Genomic DNA, 10,810 nt, shown 5'->3' with positions numbered 1-10,810 from the left:
ACCACGAGTATTTCTAAAGTGTCACCAAGTTTCATCTTTGCAATGCTAGGATACTTTATGGATTTAGCTCCACGGGTCATGGAGGTGTGTGGTCGGGGGTTGTTGAAAGGTGGGAGAGGAAAAGAAGCAGGGAAATAAGGAATAATTTCGAAAGTCAGGGTGAGAGGGAGAAAATGAAAGCGTTGAGAGGGAGAAAGCTTGAAGTTCAGGGGATGAGGAAGGTCAGAAGAGATGGGAAGGGGCAGGGTCAAATGCCGATGACTGATAGATTGACTACCCGATCGCCAGGTGGAGTCATGAGGGAAGAATGACAAGTCAATCAAAGGTGTTTGTTAAGCTCTTACTATGTGCCAGACACTGTACTAAATCCCGGGGTAGATACATGCTAATCAGGTTGGACACAGTCCATGACTCCTACAGGGGGCTCACAGTCTTCAACTCCATTTTACAGATGAGGGACCTGAGGTACAGAGAAGCAAATGGACTTTCCCCGGGTCACACAGCAGACAAGTGGCTGAGGTGGGATTAGAACTCATGCCCCTCTAACTACCAGGCCCGTGGTATATCCACAAGACAACACTGCTGCTCTTGTGTATTCAGTCAATTAATGGTATTTATTGAGGGCTTACTGTGTGCAGAGCACTGTAGTAAGAGCTTGGGAGAGTATAACGCAATAAAGTTGGGAGACACATTTTCTGTCCTCAAGAACCTTACAATCTTGTTCTCACTACTCCCTGCAGTGGAGATTCTCCAATTTGATAAAGATATTTTAAGTGTATTTTTCATCTGTTTATTGAGCACTTACTATGTGCATAACACTGTACTAAGCTCTTGGGACAGTACAATACAACATAATTAGTGAATATGCTCCCTGCCCTCCTTCCCTAGATTGCAAACTCGTTATGGGTAGGAAATGTCTGTGTTTATTCTCCTGTTTTGTGCTCTCCCAAGTGCATAGAACAGTGTTCTGCACATAGTAAGCGCTCGATAAATACCATTGATTGATTGATTGCCCATAACAGGTTTACATTCTAGGCGGTGGGAAATACAGTGTTCTGCACAGAGTAAGTGTTCAATAAAGAAAGATTGATTTATATTTATATTTATATACCTACTCTGTTGTATTGGAAACTCCCAAGCGATTAGTACAGTGCTCTGCACACAGTAAGTGCTCAGTATATACCATTGATTGATCAATTAACTGATGGATAATTGACATAATGCTGGGTAATTTGGATGAACATATCATTGAAAGAATTGTTCCTGAGGCAAAATCACTTCCAGCTCAAACTGTTCTGATTTCAGAAGTCACTTCCTGGGTCACCCGTGTACCATAAGACTGAAGATGGCCAACAGGAGAAGTAACTAGCGGGTAGAGCACGTGCCTGGGAGTCAGAAGGATTTGGGTTCTAATCCTGGCTCAGTCAGTAGTCTGCTGGGTGACTGTGGGCAAGTCACTTCACTTCTCTGGGCTTCAGTTCCCTCAACTGCAAAATGGGAATGAAGAATGTGAGCCCCATGTGGGACAGGGACTGTGTCCAACCTGATTACTTTGAATCTACCCCTCTGCTAAGTACAGAGCCTCGCACATATAAGCACTTAACAAATACTATGAAAAAAGGTTCCGGCTTGACTGACTGGTTTGGTCTGTGGAAACGAGGGTCTCGTGCTTACCATGCTTAGTTGATGTATTTCCCCTCCCAAGCATCATGTAGAAGGAGTAATCAATCATATTTATTGAGTGTTTACTATATGAAAAGCACTGTACTAATCAATTGGGAGAACACAGTGCAACAGAACTAGCAAACACTTTCCCTGCCCACAGTGACCTTCCAGTATAGATGGGGGAGAATGTGCACTAAGGTGTAAAGATCCTTAACCAGTGGGAACCAGTGGTGTCTATGGTGTCCCCTTCCCTGAACACCCAAATCTACAGCTTGAGGAACTGCAACATGAAGGCCGCCCTGGGAAGATTGCTGGGTTTGACAAGATGGTCCTGAGGAAATGGGACACATGAAGACCTCGATGGGGAGGGAACTGGGTGTGAGAGGATGACTTTGATAAACAGGAACTTGCAGACCGCCCTGGGGAGGGGCGTGGCTATGAGGGGGTAGTGCTGAGGAACGGTGACATTGAAGGCCGCCATGGGGAGGGGGCTGAGCAGGAGAGGGTGGTCCTGAGGAGGAGGATCATGCAGGTCCCCCTGCGGAATGTGTTGTGTGTGAGGGGATGGCCTTGAGGAACAGGGATATGAAGACCGCTTGGGGGAAAACTTTGAGCTAAGACCCACTTACCAGGAGTCAAATATATCTGTCCACATCAATTTGCACATCAATTTGCCCCCTCCTACCTAACCACCCTGTTGTCCTACTATAGCCCAGCCCACCCACTCCGCTTTTCTAATGCCAGACTACTCACTGTACGTCCGTCTCGTATACTTCTCTGTCGACCCCTCGCCTAAATCCTTCCTCCGGCATGGAACGCCCTCCCTCTTCATGTCCAACAGGCAATGACCCTCCCCACTTTCAAACCCATATTGAAGGCACATCTCCCACAAAATACCTTTTCCGACTAGGTCCTCTTCTCTCACTCCCTTCTGTATCGTCTGTGCTCTTGGATTTGCACTCCACCTTCTGCCCCGCAGCACTTATGTACATATCTCATATTTTGTTTTCTACTTATTTTAATGTCTATCACCCTCTAGACTGTAGCTCATTGTGGGAAGGGAATATGTCTATGAACTTTGTTATACTGTACTCTTCCATGTGCTTAGTACAGTGCTCTCCACATTGTAATCGCTCAAGTGATACGATTAATTGATTGATTGATTGATTGCTGGCAGCCTTATGCCACCGAGTCATCTCCGACATATTGTGATGCCATGGATACGTCCCTCCCACAACGCCCCACCTCCACCGCAATCGTTCTGGTAATGTAACCATAGAGTTTTCTCGGTAAAAATCCGGACGTGGTTTAACATCGCCTCCCACGCAGTAAAATTTAGTCTCCACCTTCGACTCTCCCCCATACCGCTGCTGTCCAGCACAGGTGAGTTTTGACCTGTAGCATATTGTCTTCCACTCACTAGCCACTGCCCAAGCTAGGAATGGAAATGCCTCTGCTTGACTCTTCTCCCATAGTCGAGCTGGAAACTCTCCAGGTGCGACCCTGAGAGGGGATGATTTAGTATTACTACTACAAAATGTCCACCCCTTATTGCATCTTAAGATGGATCTTGTACCAAATCTAAGATGGCTACTATTATACTCGTCACCAGAGGGGAAAATAGAGTGCAGGGAGGTCATACAGTGCTCATTCCCTGCCCCCCCCCCCATCCCGCCCACCTTTGGACAGGCCCCATGAACAGCGAGGCCCTATTAGATTTCATTCCTTCAACCATGTTCTGATATTTGTTAGGTGATTACAATGCTCCAGGCACTGAACTAAGCACTGGAGAGATACAAGCTAGTCGGGTTAGGCACAGTCCCGACCCACATGGGGCTCACAGTCTTAGTCTCCAGTTTAGAGATGAGGGAACTGAGGCCCAGAGAAGTGAAATCATTTGTCCAAGGTCACACAGCAGACAAGTGGCGGAGGCAGGATTATAAGCCAGGTCCTTCTGATTCCAAAAGCAGTTCTCTATCCATTAGGTTACATTGCTTCTCCTCGGATTCCTCCTATAATACAAATCTTTTTGAATGGGTATTTCATTACCCGTTCAAGAATCTTCTTGACCATAAGTTCATCGTGGGCAGGGAGCGTGTTTACCAACCCTGTTTTATTATCCTCTCCCAAGGTTTAAGTACAGTGCTGTGCAAACATTAAGAGCTCAAAGAATACCTTTGATTGATTGACTCCTCTGGACCGTAAGCTCCTTGTGTCCAGGAAATGTGTCTACCAAGTCTGTCATATGGTACTTTCCCAAGCACTTAGTAAAATCCTCCGCATACAGTAGGCACTCAATAAATACCATTCATTTACTGATCTGAATGAATTGATTGATATATTTATCTGAGACAATTTTCCTCCCGACAGCCCCCTCCCCCGGACCTCTCCCTGAGACCCCCACAGCTGAACAAGGAGTATAAATCCGAGAGGGCAGAGTGGAGTGTGAGAGTTATATTCTTACACTGTACTCTCCCAAGAGCTCAGTACAGTGCTTTGCACATAGTAAGCGCTCAATTAATGTGATTGAAAGAATGAATGAATGAATGAATGAATGAATGAGGGAAGGCTGACAATAATTCCTAACTCTGTTTCCACGAGTAAGAGCAAGGTGGTAGATACAATATGAACAGTTTGGACAGTGTCCCTGTCCAACATGGCACTCACAGGCTAAGAGGGTGGCAGAGCAGGTATTTTATTCCCATTTTAGAGATGAGGTAACTGAGGCAAAGGGAAGTGAAGAGACTTGCCCAAGGTCACACAAGTGACCAGTGGTGGATTTGGGATGAGAACCCAGGCCCTCTTAATCCCAAACCTGGACTGTTTCCATTAGGCCACGCTGCTTCCGCAGAGATATTCAGATGGCCCTAATTCCTGGCATGAAATGAGGTTCAAATCCCCAAGGTTTTTATTAATTCTGGAAAGGGAATGATGATTAGTCCGTCGATGTTGTTCTAGGAAGGAGTTCCAGAGTGGGAACCACGTGGGACTGGTCACTCCACCAGTGCCCAGGAGCAACGAGACAAAAATAAATGAGCTACTTGCCAAGTGTTTAGTATATCCCAAGAACTGCTGGGTAGTGCTGTGTTAAATATAAGACTGTCAGTTCTTAGTGGGCAGGGAAAGTGTCTCCTAACACTATTGTATTCTCTCAACCATTTAGTCCAGTGCTCTGCACACAGTGAAAGCTCAGTAAATATCATTGATTGATTTGGACAAGAAAATCAGATCAGGAACAGTCTGAAAGGTTATAGTAAATAGGTTAAAATATATGCCTATATCTTTATAGCCGAATGAAGATTAGTAATAGTAATAATAGTAGTATCAGTCAACCAATCAGTGGTATTTATTGGGCACTTACTATTCACAGAGCACTGTACTAAGCCGGTGAGAATTATAGTTGATAGACACAATTCCTGACTGAAGGAAATTTACAATCTAGTAATCTCTTTCTCCCGCTCCTTAGGGGCAGGGAATGTGTCTACCAATTCTGTTGTATGCTCCCAAGTGTTTACTAAAGTGTTCTGCACACGGTAATTGCTAACTAAATACCATTAGTTGATTGGTAGGGGAAGACAGACATAAAGTAAATTGTGGAGAGGGGAAACAGTAGAGAATAAGAACATGGGTATAAGTGTTGTGGTGCTGGGAGGATGTAAGCAAGAGGTCAGCGGTGAGATAGACACGATCAAGGTACAGTGAATAAATTGGAGTTAAAGGATCAAAGTTTATGGGCTGGGCTGTAGTAGGAGATTACTGAGGTCAGGTTGAAGTCAGCTGGCTGGTAAACTCATTGTGGGCAGGAAATGTGCCTGTTAATTTTTATATTATACTCTCCCAAGCACTTATTATAGCTATGCACACAGAAGACGCTCAATAAATATGATTGACTGACTGATTAGAAGGGAAAGAGGTGATTTGAGTGCCTTAAAACTGAAGGTAAGGACTTGGTGTTGGATGTGGAGATGGATGGGCAATCTCGGGAAGTTTTTGAGGAGAGGGGAGATGAGTGGATATGATAAAGCAAACATAAGAATCTGTATAGTCTTGGCCTTTCCTGAAATTTAAGAATGAAGCCGGCGTCTTGGCAGCCAACAGATCGCTGTTTTGTCCTGAATCAATACAGAAATGGCATGATGAGGCTCCTTCCACCGTGCCCACCCTTACACAATCAATCAATGGTATTTATTGAGCGCTTACTATGTGCAGAGCACTGTACTGCTTGGGAGTGTACAGTGAGAGAAGCAGCATGGCTTAGTGGCAAGATCATTAGCTTGGGAGTCAGAGGTCCTGGGTTCTAATCCCAGTTCCGCTACTTCTCAGCTATGTGACATTGGGAAAGTCACTCAACTTCTCTGTGCCTCAGTTCCCTCTGTATATCTGTATAATGAAGATTAAGACTGTGAGCCCCACGTGGGATAACTCAATTACCTTGTACCTACCCCAGCGCTTAGAACAGTGCTTGGCTCATAGTAAGCTCTTACCAAATGCCATTATTATTATTATTATTATTATTACAGGGAGAGAAGCACCGTGACTTAATGGCAAGAGCATAGGCTTGGGAGTCAGAAGACGTGGGTTCTTATCCTGCTTGGCAACTTGTCTGTTGTGTAGTCTTCGACAAGCCACTTAACCTCTCTGTGCCTCAGTTACCTCATCTGTAAAATGTGGATAAAGACAGTGAGCCCCACGTGGGACAACATGATTTCCTTGTATCTACCCCAGCGCTTATATCAGTACTTGGCACGTAGTAAACATTTAGCGAATATCATTATTATTATTATTATTACAGTGCAACTAGGAATTAGCAAGCACGTTCTCTGCCCATAATGATCTTACAGTCTCTAAGTTTCTCTCTGAGTATGTTCATCCTTGTCTTCATTCACCCCTTTATTCACCCCTCTCTCAGCCCCACAGCACTTACGTTCATATCCGTAATTCATTTATTTTTATTAATATGTGTCTCCCCCTCAAGTCTACAAGCTTACTATGTCCAGGGAGCATGTCTACAAACTTAGTTTATATAGTATTTTCCCAAGGGCATAGTACCGTGCTCAGCACACAGAAAGTGCTCAATAAATATGATTGGTCGATTGAATGATCGATTGTCTGAAATCAGGTTCTATCACAAGATGCATAAGGACCTCACGCCGGAGGTCGCCAACGTATCTATGGTAACGGGATTCCTGCTCCTGGTATTCTCGGAGGTACGGGAGCCGCAGCTGGTCCAGGACGCACTGTTCCTCCTGGTCTACCTGCCGGCCCTGATGAGGACTCTCCTCATCGTCACCGTCACTGTCCTTGACCAGCGCCTCCACACCCCCAGGTATTTCTTCCTCAGGCACCTGTCAGTGACCAATATCTGCTACATCTCCGTCACCATTCCCAAACCCATTCTCGTCTCTCTAACGCAACGCCACTCCATCTCCTCTCGGGATGTGTGATGCAGATCTGTCTGGTGATCCTGTTTGCCATATCTAAGTACTTCGTCCTCACGCCGTTGTCCTATGACCGCTACGCTGCCATCTGCCTCCCCCTGCATTATGACATCATCATGGACAGAGAGGTCTGTGGGAAGATGGCCGCCGCCTCATAGCTCAGCGGGGGGCTGATGGGAGCCATGTTTGTGGCTTCGACCTTCTCCCTTAGATTCTACGGGCCCAACGCCGTCACTCAGTTCTTCTGCGCTGCCCCGTCCCTGTTGAAGATCTCCTGCTCCGAGGCCCACGTCGCCATCTATATGAGGGTCGCCGGGGCAGTTTTCTTGGCCTCGCTCTGCTCCATGCTCATTGTCTTCTCATACGCGTACATCTTCCGGGCCGTACTGAGGATGCCAGCCGCCGAGGGCCGGGCCAAAGCCTTCTCCATCTGTATGCCTCACCTCGTCGTTGTCACTGTTTTCTTCTGCACGGCTGCCATTGCCCACCTCAATCCTACGTCAGACTCCTCCTCAGCTCTGGACCTGCTGGTGTCCGTGTTCTACACTGTGGTCCTCCCCGCAGGTAAGAGGCTGAGCCGGGATTAGGACCCAGGTTCTCTGCCTCTAAGGCCTGTGCTCTACCCATTAGGGCAGTGGAAACATGGACACCAGCAGGTCCGCTGTCGAGGAGGGGTCTGACACGGGCTTGAGGTAAGCCAACGTTCCAGTCAAGAGAAAAACAGTGACGATGGAGAGGTGGGCAGTCAGGTGGAGAAGGCTTTTGCCCGACTTTCGGTAGACGGGAACCTCGGCATGGCCGAGAAGATGCAGCCGTAAGAGTTGACGATGAAGGCAAAGGAAACGAAACTAAAGTCGATACCCACAGCCACGCTGACATCAACGACAACGTGCGTTTCCGAACAGAAGATCTTCAGTAAGGAGGGGACGTCTCAGAAGAGCTGCTGGATCATTTTGGACTCACAGAAGCTTAGTGTGAATGTCCAGGCTGAGTACATCGCCCCGAAGAGCCCCCAGCTGAGCCAGAAGGAGAATGCCATCTTCTCACAGGCCCCTCAGTCCATGATGAGGTCATAGCGCAGAGAGTTGCAGATGGCCACGTAGAGATCACAGCACAACGTCGTGAGGAAGGACATCTCTGAAACAGCAAAGGAAACCACTAAGAAGAGCTGGACAGCACAGCCCAGGAGGGAGATATCTCTACGGTTGGTCAGGGAGTTGAGGATGCATTTGGGGACAGTGATGGAGATGAGACACAGATCACTGAAGGACAGGTGTCCGAGGAAGAACTGCATGGGGATGTGGAGGCACCAGTCGAGGGTGGAGACGGCGACGATGAGGAGATACCCCGTCAGGGCCGCCAGGTAGACCAGGAGAAACAGCGCAGCGTGGACCAGCTATAGCTCCCAGAATCCCAGCAGGAGGACATCCGCCACCGTGGAGATGTTAGTCTTGTCCGACGGGATGCCTTTAGACATCTTGTGGTAGGACCGGATTTCAGAAAATCAATCAATCTTCTGTCTTTCTGCAGAACGTTATGCTAAGCCCTTGGGAGAGTACTCTATTAACAGTGCAACAGAGTTGCTAGACACTTTCCATGTCCACAATGAGCTACCGTTCTCGAGCAGGGGACAGACAATTATAGGAATGAACTATTTACAGATAGGAACATAAGTTCTGTGGGGCTGAGGGACGGGTGAATAAAGAAAAGGATGAACACACTCATTATGGGAGGGGAATTTTTCTGCTAATTCTACTCTGTGGCCTTGGACAAGTCACTTCACTCCTCTGTGCCTCAGTTACCTCGTCTGTAAAATGGGGATTATGTCTGTGAGCCCCATGTTGGACAAGGAGAATGCTCAACCCGATTTGCTTGTATCTACTTTGCTTAGTACAGTGCCTGGAAAATAGAAAGCACTTAAATGCAATTATTATTATCAATTCCATTGTACCGTTCTCTTCCGAGCACTTAGTACAATCCTCTGCACATAGTAAACACTCAATAAGTATCATCGCTTGATTGCGCGGTGGGGCAACATCGTGAAAGGAAACTCGTCTTGTCATTCCTGTCATGATTCAGTACAAATCCTTTCCCCAATCATGATGCCCATTTTATTCTCCATTATCAGCAAAGACCAAGACTACACAGATTCACCTGCTTGCTCTGTTATATACGCCCATCTCTCCTCTCCTCAAAAGCCTCCAGTGTTTACATAACCCTCTCCAGATCAAACACCAATTCACATCAGCTCTTTCCCTTCTTCCTGATCGCCAATATCATACTTTAACCCCGCCTGGACACTTTGCTCCTCTAATGCTAACCTATTCGCTGAACCTCAATGTCGTCCATCTCTCCACTAACCCCTTGTCTACAACCTTCCTCTGGCCTGGAATTCCCTCCTCCTTCATAGCCAACAGATGATCATTCTCCCCTGTTTCAAAGCGTTATTCAAATCACACCTCCTCCCAAAAGCCTTCCCTGACTAACCTCTCACACCATCACTCTATTTCCGCTCCCTTCTGGGTCGCCTATAAACTGAACTCCGTACCCCATAAGCACTCTGATACCCACCCCAGCCCACAGCACTTATATGAGAGGATGGCTTACATGTGAAGCAGAGTGGGTTAGTGGAAAGAGTACAGGCTTGGGAGTCAGAGAATGAGGAGTCTAATCTCACCTCCATCTCTTGTCTGCTGTGTGACCTTGGGCAAGCCACTTAACTTCAGTTACTTCATCTGTAAAATGGGGATTTAGACTGTGAGCCCCACGTGGGATAACCTGCTTACCTTGTATCTACCACAGCCCTTAGACGGTGCTTGGCATATGGTAAGCACTTAAGAAATACCATTATTTCGGTTCTGGTCGCTGGTGGCGGTGACAGAAAGGTCTGGGTGGGGATGTCAGAATCCTCTCTCTTCTTCTCTGCTATACGGATGGCTGCGCTGCCCCTCAGACAAAGGCCGGGTTATTTCCTGAGGGATTCCCAGTAGAAAGATGGTCCGGGGCTCCGCTGGGACACCTGACCATCCAGGAATCTCAGAGGGCTGGGATCGTGGGCTCCCGGTGGTCCCGGCCCTCACAACCTAAATAACTGCGCAGTCCCACGTGGTTCCCACTCTGGAACTCCTTCCTAGAACAACATCAACGGACTAATCATCATTCCCTTTCCGGAATTAATAAAAGCCTTGGCGATTTGAACCTTATTTCAAGCCAGGAATTAAGACCATCTGAATATCTGAGAAGAAGCAGCGTGGACTAATGGAAACAGTCCAGGCCTGGGAGTCAGAGGACCTGGGTTCCCATCTCAAGTCCGCCACTTGTCAGTTGTGTGACCTTGGGCAAGTTACCTCACGTTCCTGTGCCTCAGTTCCCCCCTCTGAAAAATGGGGATTCAATATGTTTTCAATATGTTTTCCCTTTTCCTGTGAGCCCCATGTGTGATCTGATTATTTAGTTTTTACCCTATTGCTTAATATAGTTTTTGGCACATAGTAAGCACTTAACAAATACCATTTTTTAAAAATGGGGGGAGGGTAGAGAAGGGAATCAGAGAATGGTTGGAGGAAAGAAATCCAAGTGGGCAGCACTGCTCATGGGTCTTGTTCTAAAGAACAGCAGTTGGGCAGGGGATGGGCACTGTATGGCCTCCCAGAACTTTATTGCAGACTCTGCTGACAAGCATGACCAGAAGCCATTTTAGAAAGATC

Source organism: Tachyglossus aculeatus (assembly GCF_015852505.1).
Source record: "Tachyglossus aculeatus isolate mTacAcu1 chromosome 12 unlocalized genomic scaffold, mTacAcu1.pri SUPER_6_unloc_4, whole genome shotgun sequence".
NCBI classification, from domain to species: domain Eukaryota; kingdom Metazoa; phylum Chordata; class Mammalia; order Monotremata; family Tachyglossidae; genus Tachyglossus; species Tachyglossus aculeatus.
This window is presented reverse-complemented; position numbering follows the sequence as displayed.